Below are 15,058 nucleotides of genomic sequence, written 5' to 3'. Positions count from 1 at the left end.
CAGCTCTTAGAAAGTTTGAAGAACTTGGGCAGGAGTCAACTTCAGAAATAAGGCAGGATAGGGGTAACAGGAAATGAAAGATGAAAACATCCTTAGGTCAGATTAGAATCTTGGGTTATAAAAATTTCTTGTGCTTTAAGTGGAAAATTAGGTCAGGGATAGATCTGCTTGGTCTGTTAATGTTTGTCTTTACCAAGGGAAAACCGCTACGGGACACAAATGAAAGTGTCCAAGGTCTCATCTGGTATTAAGATTTTTTTTTTTCTGGATTCTCCAATTCTTCCACACTTGTAGCATTCATAATTCACTTACTTATAAAAAACTGATTGTGTGTTCTTCATATTAAACTGTATCAAAAGTTTCCATGTTTGCTAAAATGAACCATTTGCATCACGGAAATGTCTTTTTCTTCTTAATTTTTCCTGCACCACTCTCTCATCTTCATCTTTTTCTAGTTTCTCCATTTGTTTTGCATTGGCAAATTGGCCATGAATTAACATTTTTCAGAGGCATTACGGAGTCAAGGAGTATATGGGGTTAATGGTAGATGGTGTTGAGGTTAGGTCCTTCTGGTTTAGTTCTGCTTTTCAGATCTATGCATTTGTGTTTAGTTAAGCTTTGTAAGTTACTGATGAGAGGGAGATAGTTATAAGCATGTATGTCTATATGCAGTAGTCATTCAACCAAATAGAATATACTAAAAAGATACATAACCTTTTAAACCTGAAACTTGGAATATTGTGCATTTAAAGCAAGACCTTTATGGAATGTTATTAATTCACTTTATGTTTTATTAAAAAGTTGCTTTATGGGAGCGATCTCAGTGTTTGTGCAGTCCCCTGTAGAGTAAGGTCTCCAGATGCTACCAAAGCACACATGATAAATAATAAACTGAAAAAATGACAAATGATCACAAATCCCACTGGATTCCCTTTGATTTGCAAATGTTCCTCGAGCCTGAATAGATGTTCCAGTGTTTTGAAAATTAACTGAATTCTTCCCTGTCCTTTCTCCTGTTACTCTGGCATTTTGAAATCACATCCCATATGAGTTTATCAGCAGTGGTTTAAAGCTGTGTTATGGCTTCAAGTGTACCCTGATGTACTGGACACAGGAACTGAAGGTCTGTAGGGAGAACAGCTTCCTTTAAATAAATGATCTTGGCTGGTTTGTAGAAACTCTAGATAAGTCTTAACTAAAAGGTCACTGAAGTTATGTGAATCAAGCAGTCTTATTCTTGTGAAATACAACATTTTGGTGTTCACTGCATCCTTGTGTCAGAGCTGGAGCACAAAGAACAAAGCTCATATTCTAATGCCTTTTTCAAAAAATTACTTGCAAATAGAGCCAAAACAAGCCCACACTTCTTAAAAAAAGAAACCTGTGCTTGTTGGACACTATGGTGCCACTTTGCATTTAAGACTGAAACCTCAATGCAAATCTTACAAAAGAACTGGAGGCATTCATATCCCACTTGGAAAAGTGCATTAATTCCAGGGCTCTCCTCCCGTGAAAAATATGCCTTTGTAATATTTTCAAAACATGAACTAGTGCCACCAAAAGCAATCTGAAGGGCTTTGTTATGTGCTTAGCAGTTGAGCTGAAGGGCTTCAAAAAGGCCATATACCCTAAATGCTGTGAAAAGTAGAATTAAAAGCCTTAGTCTCAGCACAAAAAGACAGTGGCAGAGGGGTATGAGGAAATGGTCACTGAGATGCTATAAGGCTGTGTTTCTTAGTTGATGGGTTTAAAAATACAATGAAGGAAGAAAGAGCAGGAAGTGATTGATTAGTATAAATTGCCATAGAAATGAATACAGTAAGGGAAGAAAGAGCAGAAAGTGATTGATTAGTATAAATTGCCATAGAAATTAACAAATACTAACCTCCTAGGGTTGTAAAATACAGGGCACTAGCCCAGTCTGCCACGTGTCACTGGCTGAGAAATCTTTGATACATTTTTTTCTGACTTGCTCAAAATGGTTGTAGAATGGTAAGAATACACTAATGATTTTTTCACTGTGCCATGGACTCCTGCTCACATGCAAACCTGGGAATCAGAAGGGTTGTGAATGCTTAAAGAAAATAGGAGATACTATTTCTTTACCTGTATTCAGTATCTATTTTGAATATCAATTGAAGGTTTGGACTTCTAGATAATTTTTCTTTCAGTGGAACAGTTTAGAAATTATTCTTGCTTTCAACTTACCATTGCTACAAGAATGTACAGGTCTTCTGTTATGGTGGTGTTTTCTTATTTGAAATTGATACAGAGAAATGTTGATTTCTTCTATTCCTATACTGAATCAGAATTTCATCCTTTCCAGGAAGATGCTTAACTTTGTCAGGCATCCTCTCAACTCTTTTGTAAACCTGGCTTCTAACAAAGTTCGCTAAAACAGAACAAATAGTGGTTAGTTTCATATAAAATGCTAAATTCAAGCATTTTTTGAGGTGTTTGATATCTTTCAAAGGCTCCTCAGCAACACAAAAATAATTTATAAAATACTGTGAACAAAAAGGAAGAAGAATGCCAACAGTGTTCTCCTTACACAGGCATATTTCATTAAGTAATTTTCATCCCTTTTTTTTTTTCTTCTGGTAGCTGCACTCTAATGTTTTACATATAACTGACATATTTGGTTATCCTTCATTCTCAATCATAACTTGTGTTCTGTACACCAGTCGGAACATGGTTATGATCTTTCAGTCTCACATTCTTCCACCACTGCTTGAGCCATCACGTTGGATTATTTGAAAGGGCCAAAAGAATGAGTTTGGATGTGTATTCACAACATGTATTCTTCAAGAATAATGCTGCTTCTGCATTTAGGAGAGAAGCATGGAACTGAAAAATGATTATGAAATAAACTTCAAATGATAGATTAGACTAGGTTAGACCATTTGTTAATGCGTCATCAGCAGAACTAAGTAAAAACCTAAGGCTTTTGTACTGGGTTTGCTTTAATGTTTTAGAGAGCATTTTGCACAAAAATGATAAAAATTGAGGGATTTAAGGACTTTTCAGTGTAAATTTATGCATTGAAATGTGTCAGCTCCTTAGATAGTTCTCTACTGTATTTTCCCACATTTGTTATGTCTTGCTCTAGTAACCTTAGTGCAGCATTCAGAGGGAATTGAAGGGTTTGTGCTTTTGGAGAAGTGTGAGTAGCAGATGGGTGTGATCCTGCCCTTCAGACCAAAAGCAAGTGGATTCCAGTATGTGAGTGTCTTCATATTCTCAGCAGCAAAACTAAAAAAGTATGAGATGGGAACTGAAAAGCTCAAACATTTTTGGAGAAACAAGGAGGGAAAGAGACAGATAATTAAATATGTTGATTCTTTCTATTTGCATGTAAAATTAGTGAGTGTTTAGAATCTATATGGGTCATATTGCTAGCTGTTCTTCCACAAATTCCTATAATTCCAAATAAACCTAGAGCCTTTAGGAAATAACTGGTATGGCAAGTCTTAGAACAAAAACAGGAGGCAGAGTTCAGTTCTTGGAGGAGACGAGGACTTAAGCATGACTCACAGAGTGAAAATTACTATGCTTTTTGCTTGTAGGTCTCTCTCTTACAGATTGTCATCACTGTGTGGTCTGCTAATCTGGTATTTGAAGTGCTGTCTATGATTATTCAATGTAGCTTCCCATGTGCTAACTATTATTATTGTTCTTAAGCATTGTGTAGGTGTTTGGAGAGGGTTAAAAGCTTCAGTGTTGTGTCCTGAGGATCAAGGCACAGCAGGTCTGGAGCTTCATGGACTGGTAAATGGGTGGTGGGTGAACATAAGCAGGAAACAGGGGCAGCATGTAGGTGTGTTGTTGATGGGGGGGATAGCACAACTACTGAGATGCTGAGCTGGAATGGAAAGAAAAGGAACTTGACTGATCCCCTGAGCATCAGCATTAACTCCCCTATATGCCTGGCACCCTCTTTTCCCCATCCCTTCATAAACCTCTCTGTATCTTTACTGTTTTGTGCACTGTCCTTTCCAATGCCCCACCTGCTCCATCCCTCAGAAGTTGTATTTGGACCTCTGCCTTCAGGCATTGCAGACACAGAGAAAGTGATAGTCTGCGGCAAAAGATAGACAGGGATAAAAAACTCCAAATGCTGTCCCAGAACAAAATAATAATAAAAATATCAATGAAATGTTTGGAATGAAAATATTTAAATTTATCTTCAGGATCAGCTGGCATAATGAGGTCAGCCTGTTGGTAGAAGTGATTTAAAGAACACCTATTGACAGCTTTTCTTCTGAGAAAGCAACATCTCTAGTTTGCTTCAGTAGCAGTTTTCTTGTATCTAGAGAAGTCTTGTGTGCTTTGCATGTTCTGATTAAAATCTGACAGCCAGGGATAATGTAAAGTTTCATCTTTAATCTTCTAATCTGGGGAACACTGAAAATGTCTATGTTTCACCCACACGGGGCCGATTTTTTCCATTTATGCCAGTGGCGTTGATTTCAGGGAGGTTAATCCTTGTTTGTTTCTGCACCGTGCTGGAGTGGGACCTCAAAAAATGCGGAAGTCTAACATTCTGGCTGTTGCACCTTTCAGACAGAACTAGGGAAGGTCAGGTTACCATGAACAAGGGACAAGATTTGTTTTTCCATGCATTTGGAAATCTTGGTGTTGGTAAGCAGGAGAGCAGTTGGCGGTTTTCCTTCTTTACTGTGGGAACAGTGCACCTCAGTGGCAGTCAGATAGATCCATATGTACTAATAGTATGATCACGTAGACTGTTCCCACACACTTGGGTTCTTCACCTTTTGTGGCAAAGGATTTCAGGACCACACAAGATAGGCCATTTTCAAGCTTGTTGAAATCCAGCTGAAGTTACAGATCTGAGTAATACAGTTTATTAATTTCTAAGTACAGGAAGTCTTCTCCCTCTTTTGAACATCAGAGGCACAGTTGGAGGATGTAGCCAAGGGTCATTCATACCTTACCGGCTTAGATGGATCATTAGTGTCAGCATTGCTATGAGACCAGTAGTCAACAGAAAATTCTTCTCATTTACCCGCCTTGGTAAATGTTCTCATTTTCCAGGCCCCTTTGCAAGATCAGTCACGATTCGTGGAGTAAAGTACAGGCTAAAACTCTCTGACAGTGTAACATCTCTGTTGTTATAATCAGACCCTGGTAAACACCAGTGCCTGAATGTGGCTTACAGGAAAGCTGAGGAGGGAGTTTTTCCAAGGGCTTGTGGCAAGAGTACAATGGGTTATGGATTAAAACTGGAAGAAGGAAGATTTAGGTTAGACATTAGGACGAAATTCTTCGGTGTGAGGGTGGTGAGGCACTGAAACAGGTTGCCCAGGGAAGTTTTGGAAACCCCACCCCTGGAAGGGTTCAAGGCCAGGTTGGATGGGGCTTGGAGTAACCTGGTCTAGTGTCCCCCATGCAGGGGGTGGGAACTAGGTCATCTGACAGGTCACTTACAACCCAAACCATTCTATGATTCTATGATACGTGAAGCTGTCTGTCAGACTGGACCTTGTATTTAATGCTAAACATTCTGTTGGAACATTGTTAGTGTTGGCAGTTGGGTGTGATAAACTCCCATTACAGAAAGGCAGCAAAAGGGTCTATTTGGCATACTGGAATTACAGCTTAAATTATGGTTTTTTGAATAGCATGCTTTTCATTACATTGAAATATTGTGCATGTATGCTGTGGAGATCCTAATACTTTAGAATTGTTTCATCAATTATAAAATATTTTACAGTTAATTTAAAAAAAAAAAAAGTTTTAATAGTCTGAGCATCTTTAGTGTATTATAATAATACAGCACTTCATAGCAGACAGTAAAACTCCAGGCTACAGTTTTAGGGATCATGCAATTTTGTTTTATAGTTTAATAATTGTTCAATTGAAAATGAGTATGAGGTTACTAAAAACCAATTTAATGACTTACAAAAATACAACTATATTAAAATGTACTACACACCTCTACAGAAAATTGAAATTTCTATGGACAGATTATAGTTCTTATCCTCAGAAATAATTTTGCAAATTATTGCTACTAAAAGCAGATGTAGTATTTGCAGTGTTCCCCTAAGCCACAATTGTTTCTATGTTTCACATCAGGGTCCTCTTACAGGAATACCCACAAAAATACAAAGTGCTAGAATAGACCTGAATCGGAAAATTGGATCATGGCAGATAAGCCAAATCAAACTATTCATAGCCCATGTTATTACTTTATGTGGTTCTTCATCATATTAAATGTATTCCTGATGTCAACCAACTTTAGTTCACAATCAAGAATCTAGTCCATCATCTATTTCCCTTTTAAAACGGATAGCTCAGTGTAGCTTGCAAAAACCAGTCATAAAATGGAATACAGTCTTATAATTTAATTTTAAGGCATAACTACCACTAATAAAAAATCCAGGTCATTGCATTGCAGTGCTAGATGTTTAATCATATTGTCTTTGGAAGTACAGCTCATAATATATTGTGCCTTTATGGGACTTGACAAAGTGCTTTGTTTAAGACATATTATTTACTGTTAGCAAATCCTAGGTTTTAGCCATGACTCTGCTTCCATTTGTACTTGTTTGAGTCCAGGTAACTCTGGTTGTGCCACCAGGCTGACCTTGTTGAGAAGCAAGTGCAGGCAAAAGTGACCGTGCCACCAGGTTTCTAATGGAACAGAGAACAAGAATAGAAACCTCAATATCATTAGTACTTTTTTGTTGTAGCTGGAATAGCTTGCAGGAGTCCTGCATCCCATCATACTAGCTATTCCGTTGGCTCATAATGAAAAGCTGCTCCTGACCTTAAAAACCCAATGAATTATGGTTCACTTTAGTGAAGCCAAGATGCCACCTCAAAGCTTTTATTTATTCTGAAAACCCTGTAGTGTATTTGAGTGCTCTAGAAACAATAAATATTTTACTGTTACAAACTATGTTAATGCACTATGTTATGCTCAGAAAGCATAACCACAGAGATACGTGACGAAAACCCAAGTAAAACTCCTACTATTGCAGCTATTTGATACAGTTATCAATACAGAGATGCTTTTGCTAAATTAATTAAATATCTCAACAGCTGTCAGAATAAAGGAAGATTTTATTTGTTAAATTTTTATCTATTAGTTCTGCCATTTTTGCAAAGAATTGCTTTTGCTAGACCTGCAAAGGGATTTCACTAGACTTTTATAATTTAAATCTATTTTTAAACACTGAAGCAGGTATTGATGTTTTTTTGTTTTGTAGTGTGACAGTTTAAGACAAATGACAGTGTGGAGGCTGGACAATTTTGGATAGCAAAGCATTTAAATCACAGATGCATACAGTTTTGTGACTTACATGTCTTCTCCATCCTGTGGGGGGATGGTGCACAGGGGGTGAGAAGTCAGGGGAGCAGCGTAACCGTTTGTTGCACAAACCTCCTTGTTCCGTGGGGGAGAAGGTTGAGTCCCTGAGAGGGGCCCTGATGTGCTGTGCACCGTCCTGGTGCAGGGTCATGAGGTTTGCCTCATCTCATCTCCTACACCCTGAAATTTCCAGAGATGGTCCCAGATCCTGGCATAGGGTTGCAGGGGTGCCTGCCCCAGAGTCTCTTCCCAAAATCTTGGTTCCCTGGTATGTTTTTGAGTCCTGGGCTGTACAGATGGGTAGAGAAGAGCTCACGGATGACAACTGCATTCAGATTGTGCTGTAATTCCCTGGTTTGTACTCACCCTTGTTGGCACTTGCAGTCTGCTTGTTGTGGATACTTGTGGACACTTGCACTTCTTCATGATCTGCAGGTGGTTTGCATGGATCAGTATCTGTTTCCCAGAGAACTCCAAATGTGCTGTTTTTTGAGACAAGTGGTTGATCATAGCAAAGTGTGGTTTAAAGTTTGCTGGTTTATGCTCATAGCTCTGACTTACTTGCACCCCAAAATAATTTTAAAGATAAGAATTGGGTAGTATGCAGAAACCTCTGCCTTGTTGTGCTAGGTCCTGAGCAGTTATCAGGCAAAGAGAGTTCTGCACAGACCTCAGGTGCTTTGCACGCCTGTTTAATTGTCTATTTCTTAGAAGTTTCAAGTGTTCAGGTTGCTTTGTTGCTGGTTTTAGCTGAATCATTATTAAGAATATAGTAGAGTTAAAGTGTTTGTGGAAGGTGAATGAATTGGAGTGCTCCAGTGCCCAGAAAAATAGAAAGGATATTGCCCACTGGACAAATATGGGCTTAAAGGCATTTACCATATTCTCTCCTTTTACACATCCTGCAGAACATGCCAGGTGTGGAAGTGGATGTGGCAGCTTTGTTCACCCTCTTACACTCTCATGGCAACATTACGGTTCTGTGGCAGGGGAAGGAATCTCTCTTCTGAATGGCTAAACATCTCTGCAGTACCAACAAAGAAAATCACACTGCTTTTAGAAATAGATTCTCTTAAACTCATACTGAGATAGAAGCTCTAAACACAAAGATCCTTATTAAACACTTTCCTATACTCTTTGAAGCCCTCCCTATTGCAAATAGAAATTCCAGAAATGCACTATTATATCATGGAGGAACGTTCCCCTTCAAGAAGCAATACCCCAGTCTAGTTCTGCCTATTTATGTGACAGGAGCTTTTAGATTATTACTCTCAATTTACTGGCATTATCTGCATCATCTCTGAAACCTCACTTCCAGTTACCCATTAATCTTCATTAGATCTTTTTCCTATCTGTCCTTTCTTCTTTCTTTCTTCCCCCCCCCCCACTCCCTTTCTTCTTGGAGGTCCATTCTGTAATCTGTGGGAACCCAACTGCCTCATAGACTTATTTGGGTATGAATTCTATCAATATACATTTTTTTGTATTCTGTCATTCTGTAATAGCTAAGTGCAGATTCAGGGAGGGGGGAAAGACTGCACAAGAGTGAGCAGGAAGGATGCTGAGCCTGTTTGGCACAGGCGGAGTCACTGGGCCATCACTGGCTGGTCTGCCTTGGAAGTTTCAGTGGGGAAGGGGAAGAGGCTGGGGCCTGTGGCCATGCTGGGGTGCAGTTAAGAAAGAAGTCTGAGACAATCCTGTTAGTTTATCCTTGATTAAAGAGGATACATTGTCTTCCTCTGCCAACAGCAAACCCAAGAATGGGAAGTATGTTTATGCATAGAAAGTCAGCTGAGTCTAAAGAGGCAATCACACAACCTCATCACATTCTGCTTTTTATACTCTTGTAAAAATGGGATAACTCTAGTGTTGTGTAGGTTGCAATTATCCTTAAGTGTATGTTGTAATTATCAGTTACCCCTTACATATATACACATCATTCTTTGGTATTTGTACGTAAACCACAAACTAAGGTTCTTAAAAATTAAACTACCCAGGCTTGCAGTTCTCATGTGGCAGATAAGATCAAAAGCATGACAGTAACAACAAAGATTTTTAGGAATAGTTTCTTCCTTGTAACCAGCAGTAAATGAAATATAGAAAAGCCCAATGGAAATTAGAATAATAAGTAATAATTCTTAATCATACACTGGTGGCAAGACAGCATAGCTGCAAAAATAGTATACTGTTGAAGAGCTAAAATTTGGAACCTTTTCCATAGCATGCCTGAATTTTTCAAGTAGTCAAACCAATCTTATAGGACAGAAAATGAAATGCAGTCTTTTAACCAAACTGGCTGACATATTCTTAAAAGAAAAACATTAGTGATAACAAAACATCCGAACATAAATATATTTTCCTTCTGCTTTTAACCTGTTTGCTCTTTTTACTTACAGTCTTCACTGTACGCTAGTAATCAAATACTGGAAATAAATGACACCTTTATCTCCTACTTAGTTATTACCCCTATGTCTCCTAATCAACTGTCTTACCTGAATAATAGATCTCTGTGCTAGCCTCAAACTACCTACTCTGCAGCATTTTCTAACTTGCTCTTGAGTTCCAGAAATTGAGATGCTGTCACCCATTTCAGTTCCCTGCCTTCAAAATCAATAGGACTTCAAAACATTTATTTTAATCTGTACTTTGGGGGACAGCCTAACTGCTCCACTCCAAGATGTAGTTCTAATCAGTAGACTTGTCCTAATAATCCCACCTCAGATTAAGCCCTCCTGCATGTTTAGCTTTTTCTGTGAGCCACAAGTAAACAGGCTGACTGTTGTGCATAATGCAGGATGTTTTTTCCTAGATTTGCTCAGCATGTCCTAAAGAATTATAGGATTATCCTCCCTCATGTCTTTCTTAAAACAGAATTAGGTATTCAAAGCAGTAATTTACTAAATACTGCATTACATGGTACTTTATTTTTCCAGATTGACGTTTTCAGAAGGCTCAAGTTGCCTCTAATTCAAGGCTAGATATGCATTAGCACAAGTACAGAAGCATTTGGAGGTACTGAATTCATGCTCAGGTTTTAAATGTGTACATTCAAATTTGTTATGTACTGGGCAGATAAGACGTACCAGGTAGGATCTAAATAGCTACCTGCAGCTGTGAGTACCTAATTTGTGGAGAGAGGTGGGTAAGTGGGCATATAAATTGAGTGTGCATGGATGAAAGCAAAGCAGTTGCAAGCATCTGTGAAAACCTGTTCCTAAAGTTGTAACTGCACAAATGTAAAAACGTGGCTCAATCAGAGCTTTTCAGATCAAGGAGCATTTAGTGTGTTTTTTGCAATGGTTTGCCCTCCTCTAGAAAAAGTAGTGCATTAACAGGGGCATGTATCCAAGTTAAATTCCTAACAACCATTATACGATGAATTCCATGTCACTGCATACACACTGTAATTACCTACTTCCGAGGGCAAATTTAGGGATCTGTTCCTGGAGGGAGCTGACTGCCTGTATACAATTTCAGAAGTCAAATGCAAATTCAGAAGGAAAAATTATTTCTTTTTTTTCTAACTGATTTTGAATTAAATGAATTTGACAAATTCTTGTAACTATTTGCAGAGTCATGCTCTCATCAAGAGTTGGCCTAATCCTCATTGCTTTTGGTTAAGGTTTCCTGTTTATTCCTAAGGATTATTCCTAAGGATTCAGTCACAGTTATTTGAAGATCAGAAATTCAGATTGTTACAGACACAACTAAAAAGGCTGAGATAAAAAAACACACCCTGTCCACACCCAGAGAGCAGCTTCATGAGGATACTTAGGAATCATTAATTAAGCAGAGGCTTTTCTTCTTCAGATACAAAGTCGCATTTAGTTGCAGTACAACTCTCTGGTAAGTGCCCATAGTGAGAGAGCTCTGCTCTTTGGGAGCTGGACTGGTCACCATGGGTCTGCATCCCAGGGACAGCCCCTAAAATACAAGTTGAGTGAGTTTATGTCAGTGAAATAGGAGACTGGACTCTGGTGTTTCATGAACATTTAAAGAGAGCAACTGGCAAAACTGCAGCTCCCAGTAATCTCTAAGCCAGTGAGATTCATCTGCTCATACATGCTCTGCAAGTCCTCATTCATCATCTGCTGCCCTCTGTTATGTGCAAAGCCTTTTGTAGTGCAGTTACATTCATCCTTGCAAGGCGTATCAGAAAAGCCATGTCCTGTGCTCTTCAAGTGATCACTGAGTGTGAGCAGCATAGTGACATCCCAGATCCCTTTTAAGGATGCTGTTCTCAAGTATTAGAGAGGCTAATCACGTCTTGGCCACTGAACATGGCATCTCTTCAACCCATTAAACTCACTGGCACAGCTCAATACACTAGTGCAGATCAGTGCTGGTGTGTACATGCAGTCTGCATATGCAGCACACACAGGCTGCATTATACTCATCCCTCATCTCTCGTTATACTGTCTTAGTTGTGACTTTCCACCCACTGCTCTGGAGGTAGGAGTAACACACAAGCCGTATCATTACTGCAGTCAACACACACCCAGAGGTGTTTTTTGTCTTTCATGCTTCGTTTCTGGAAACTTGATGACAAACTGAAACTTGCTAGGAAGACAAAGCTGGTGCTTGTGTGTAGATGTGCCTGAGTAGGTAGACAGCAAAAAAAACCCATCTCACTTGCTCTATTTTCTACTTGCCTCAGCTCAGTCCAGAACTATTAATAAAACCATTATGCACTCAGGGAAATATTTGCTGCCAACCATCATCAATCAAGATTCTCTTCAGATAGCACTCTCAAGATGTTTTTCTAGGTGAAACCTTCTAATCTCTCTCTCGAGTCCCACTAAAGGATCTTAAAAATTTGGTAGTATAGGGCACCTTCAAGATTTTTCTTGTAGGGTTTGCAATGGAATTAGAAAAACCTGAGGATACCGAAGGGCTGTCCCCTTTCAACAGAGCAACTCATCTCACAGAAAGGGAAATGAAGGGCATGGGAAAACATCCTGAGAGCTTTGCCACGTTAGAAACCTATATCCCATTAATTCCTTACTCTCTTTGAAGAAGTGCACTGCCTGAGGTGCAAATTAGTGCCACTTTTGTGCATTGAACCTGTCCTCTTAAGAGAAGAAGTGCTCCAGAACCGCCTCCTCATTTCAGAAATACTATAGAATAGTTGCCAGTATTGACCTGAGCTAGATTAAACTAGCTACCTTGGAATATAAGACTCTATATTCCATTAATAATCCCCTGAACTATCCAGTCTGCCACAACAGAATACATCAAAAAGCAGACAAACTAGTTACAACAAATCTTCAAAAGCTTCTTTCAGTTTAGTATGGAAATCTTACAAAATATACTCAAAGTGATCCTGTTGATCTCCATTACTTGCATTACTAGCAAGTGTCTATTTGTTTTCCCTGGCTTATTAAATGTAAGCATAAATGGAAGCCTTCTGTCCTTCTGTGAATCTTTTGTGTGATGAAACAAAGCAGGATCAGATCTTGTGAATACCATTTTGCATAATCTGATAATGATTTGCATAATCTGGTTGTTATGGGCTCAGACTTGTTTTAAGAGGGTTATAATTGTTAATCATCTAACATTCTCACTACTTCTTGTGTCTAAGAAATTTGTTTCAGTGATGGAAAAAATGTCTCAGTACTTTTTACTGAGGCCAAATTTGTGGCCATTTATGCAGCTGGTATTAGGAAGTTACTTTTCATTTTCACTTGCTGCTGCCTGCCCAAGGGGATGAATTCCCATTGATGAGGTGAGATCAGGGCAGAAAAGAATAAGACACCTTTCTGAAAGGGTGATGATTCTGCAGACTCCTCTTCCACGAGGGTTTCTCTGCTTACTTGAATAGCTTCATTGACAACAGTGCAACTGGTGTGTGTGAGAGCATTGTTCATGTGTAGATAATAGACATGAGGAATAATATCATCCATTAAAGTATAGTCCACTACAGTGTAGCCCATTAAAGAGAATTAGTGTTAGGATTTCACACCTAGTATTTTTGAGATGATTTTTCACTCATTCACTCCAGCAGGGGAAGAACGAGTGTAGGATGCTACACCAAAGTCTCTCACAAGTGTTGCATTTTAAGATCCATCCTGCCAGGGCCTTTTAAAAACTTTTAGGAAGCTGACTGGACAAATCAACATCTAGTTTAGCTAATAGAGATCTGTGGACAAGACCAACTGGATTTTTCAGTCATGACAATCTGTTGAAACATATGCTTATTGTAGAAGATAAAATGCCAGCAATCAAAATTTATTCTATGAATTCACTTCTAGAAATTAAAATGCTATCAGAATTTATTAATCAGGAATGCTAACAGTAAATTTGAATGCCCTTTCTAAAAAAGTATATAGTATATTTTAATGAAAATAAAACCAGATTATTATAGACAGAGCTGGCAGCTATGCTTAAAGTTGAAATTGTCTTACTTTTCACATTTAAAAAACCAATCATCTTCAGTGACTTGGAACTTTGCCAAAATGTTAACTATTTGGGTGAAAATTTTCATGTTATGTGTGTGGATCTGGCTGAATTCTTATGGAATTAACAGCCACCATGTGCCATAACCTGATTTTTGTTACAGACTCATCTTGTAAATTTTATTGCATTATTAAAAAACAAAAAAAAAATTCTCTCCACATTTTAAATTTAAAATTTTATTTGGGTGAAAATTTTCATGTTATGTGTGTGGATCTGGCTGAATTCTTATGGAATTAACAGCCACCATGTGCCATAACCTGATTTTTGTTACAGACTCATCTTGTAAATTTTATTGCATTATTAAAAAACAAAAAAAAATTCTCTCCACATTTTAAATTTTGAATATTTCAGTCCTAGAAAGGAACATGGATACTGAGGTAGTTCTGAGGCTACATCTGTGCACCTGCAGGACTCAGCTACAGGATTAGAGGAACAGGGAGAAAATGCTTTCAATTTTTATTTCAGTGGTGCGTCCGGGGAGAGCAGATTGTGCCAAAAATGCAAAATTCACCAATTAATCCAAATCACAGCTGTTCAAACTTGAATTACTTTAAAGAAGAAGAACCCAAACCAGTCTGATGTCTGGACTCCAGGGGCTCGGGCGCAGGGACAGCCCCGTCACTGCGGCTGTGGGAAACTGACACTCTGGGCTTCTGGATGAGGGCACAGCTATGTGAGGGGTGCTCAGCCAAGTGGCTTCTGCTGCTTTTCTGTGCAAGGTTTCTTCAGTATCTGCAGCCTTTGCTTTTGCCTCCCTGTACTTGCAGCAAAGCCACTTGTTGTCTGAAGTGTATTGAAATCCTTTTAAGGATTTTCTTCAGAAAGTGTTTTCTTTCTGTGCGTAACCGCGCTCACAACACACATGCACATACATACACATATGGTTAATTAAGAGAAAAGTCTTGAACATTTTTAGTCACTTAACCAAAAGCAGATGTTTGTGGTCATTCTCTTCCCTTTTAAAATTTATGAGTGAACATGGTGCTCAAGAAACCAGCAATAATATCAGCTGCTTAAGGTTGGCATAGCATGAACAGAAGCTTCCTGTAATGCTCAGCGCTCAGGGCCTTGTGAGACTGGTGTTCAAGCAAGCTTGTCTGATCTTTCCTTCCAGCTGCAGAACCAGAGGACACCACCCCTGGTCCTGCTGCCTGAGTGCAGAGGCAATGTGTGACCTTGTTTTCTTAATCTCTTCCACCTACTGACAGCTCAGTGCTGGATGTCTCAGGAGGCTGACTGATGTGGTGAGCATCCCTACCGAGCTCTTTC

General features: G+C 38.9%; 1 protein-coding gene across 1 annotated transcript in view; it reads left to right on the top strand.

Moving 5' to 3' along the window:
* Positions 1-15,058, top strand: part of GFRA1 (GDNF family receptor alpha 1) — a 137,025-nt gene that overhangs the window by 110,972 nt on the left and 10,995 nt on the right. The window lies entirely within an intron of this gene.

The sequence above is a fragment of the Chaetura pelagica genome, unplaced genomic scaffold (genome assembly GCF_000747805.2).
Source record: "Chaetura pelagica isolate M959 unplaced genomic scaffold, ChaPel_1.0 scaffold248, whole genome shotgun sequence".
Classification (NCBI taxonomy): Eukaryota; Metazoa; Chordata; class Aves; order Apodiformes; family Apodidae; genus Chaetura; species Chaetura pelagica.
Note: the sequence above shows the minus strand (reverse complement) of the source record. Positions and strands in the feature narration are given on the sequence as shown.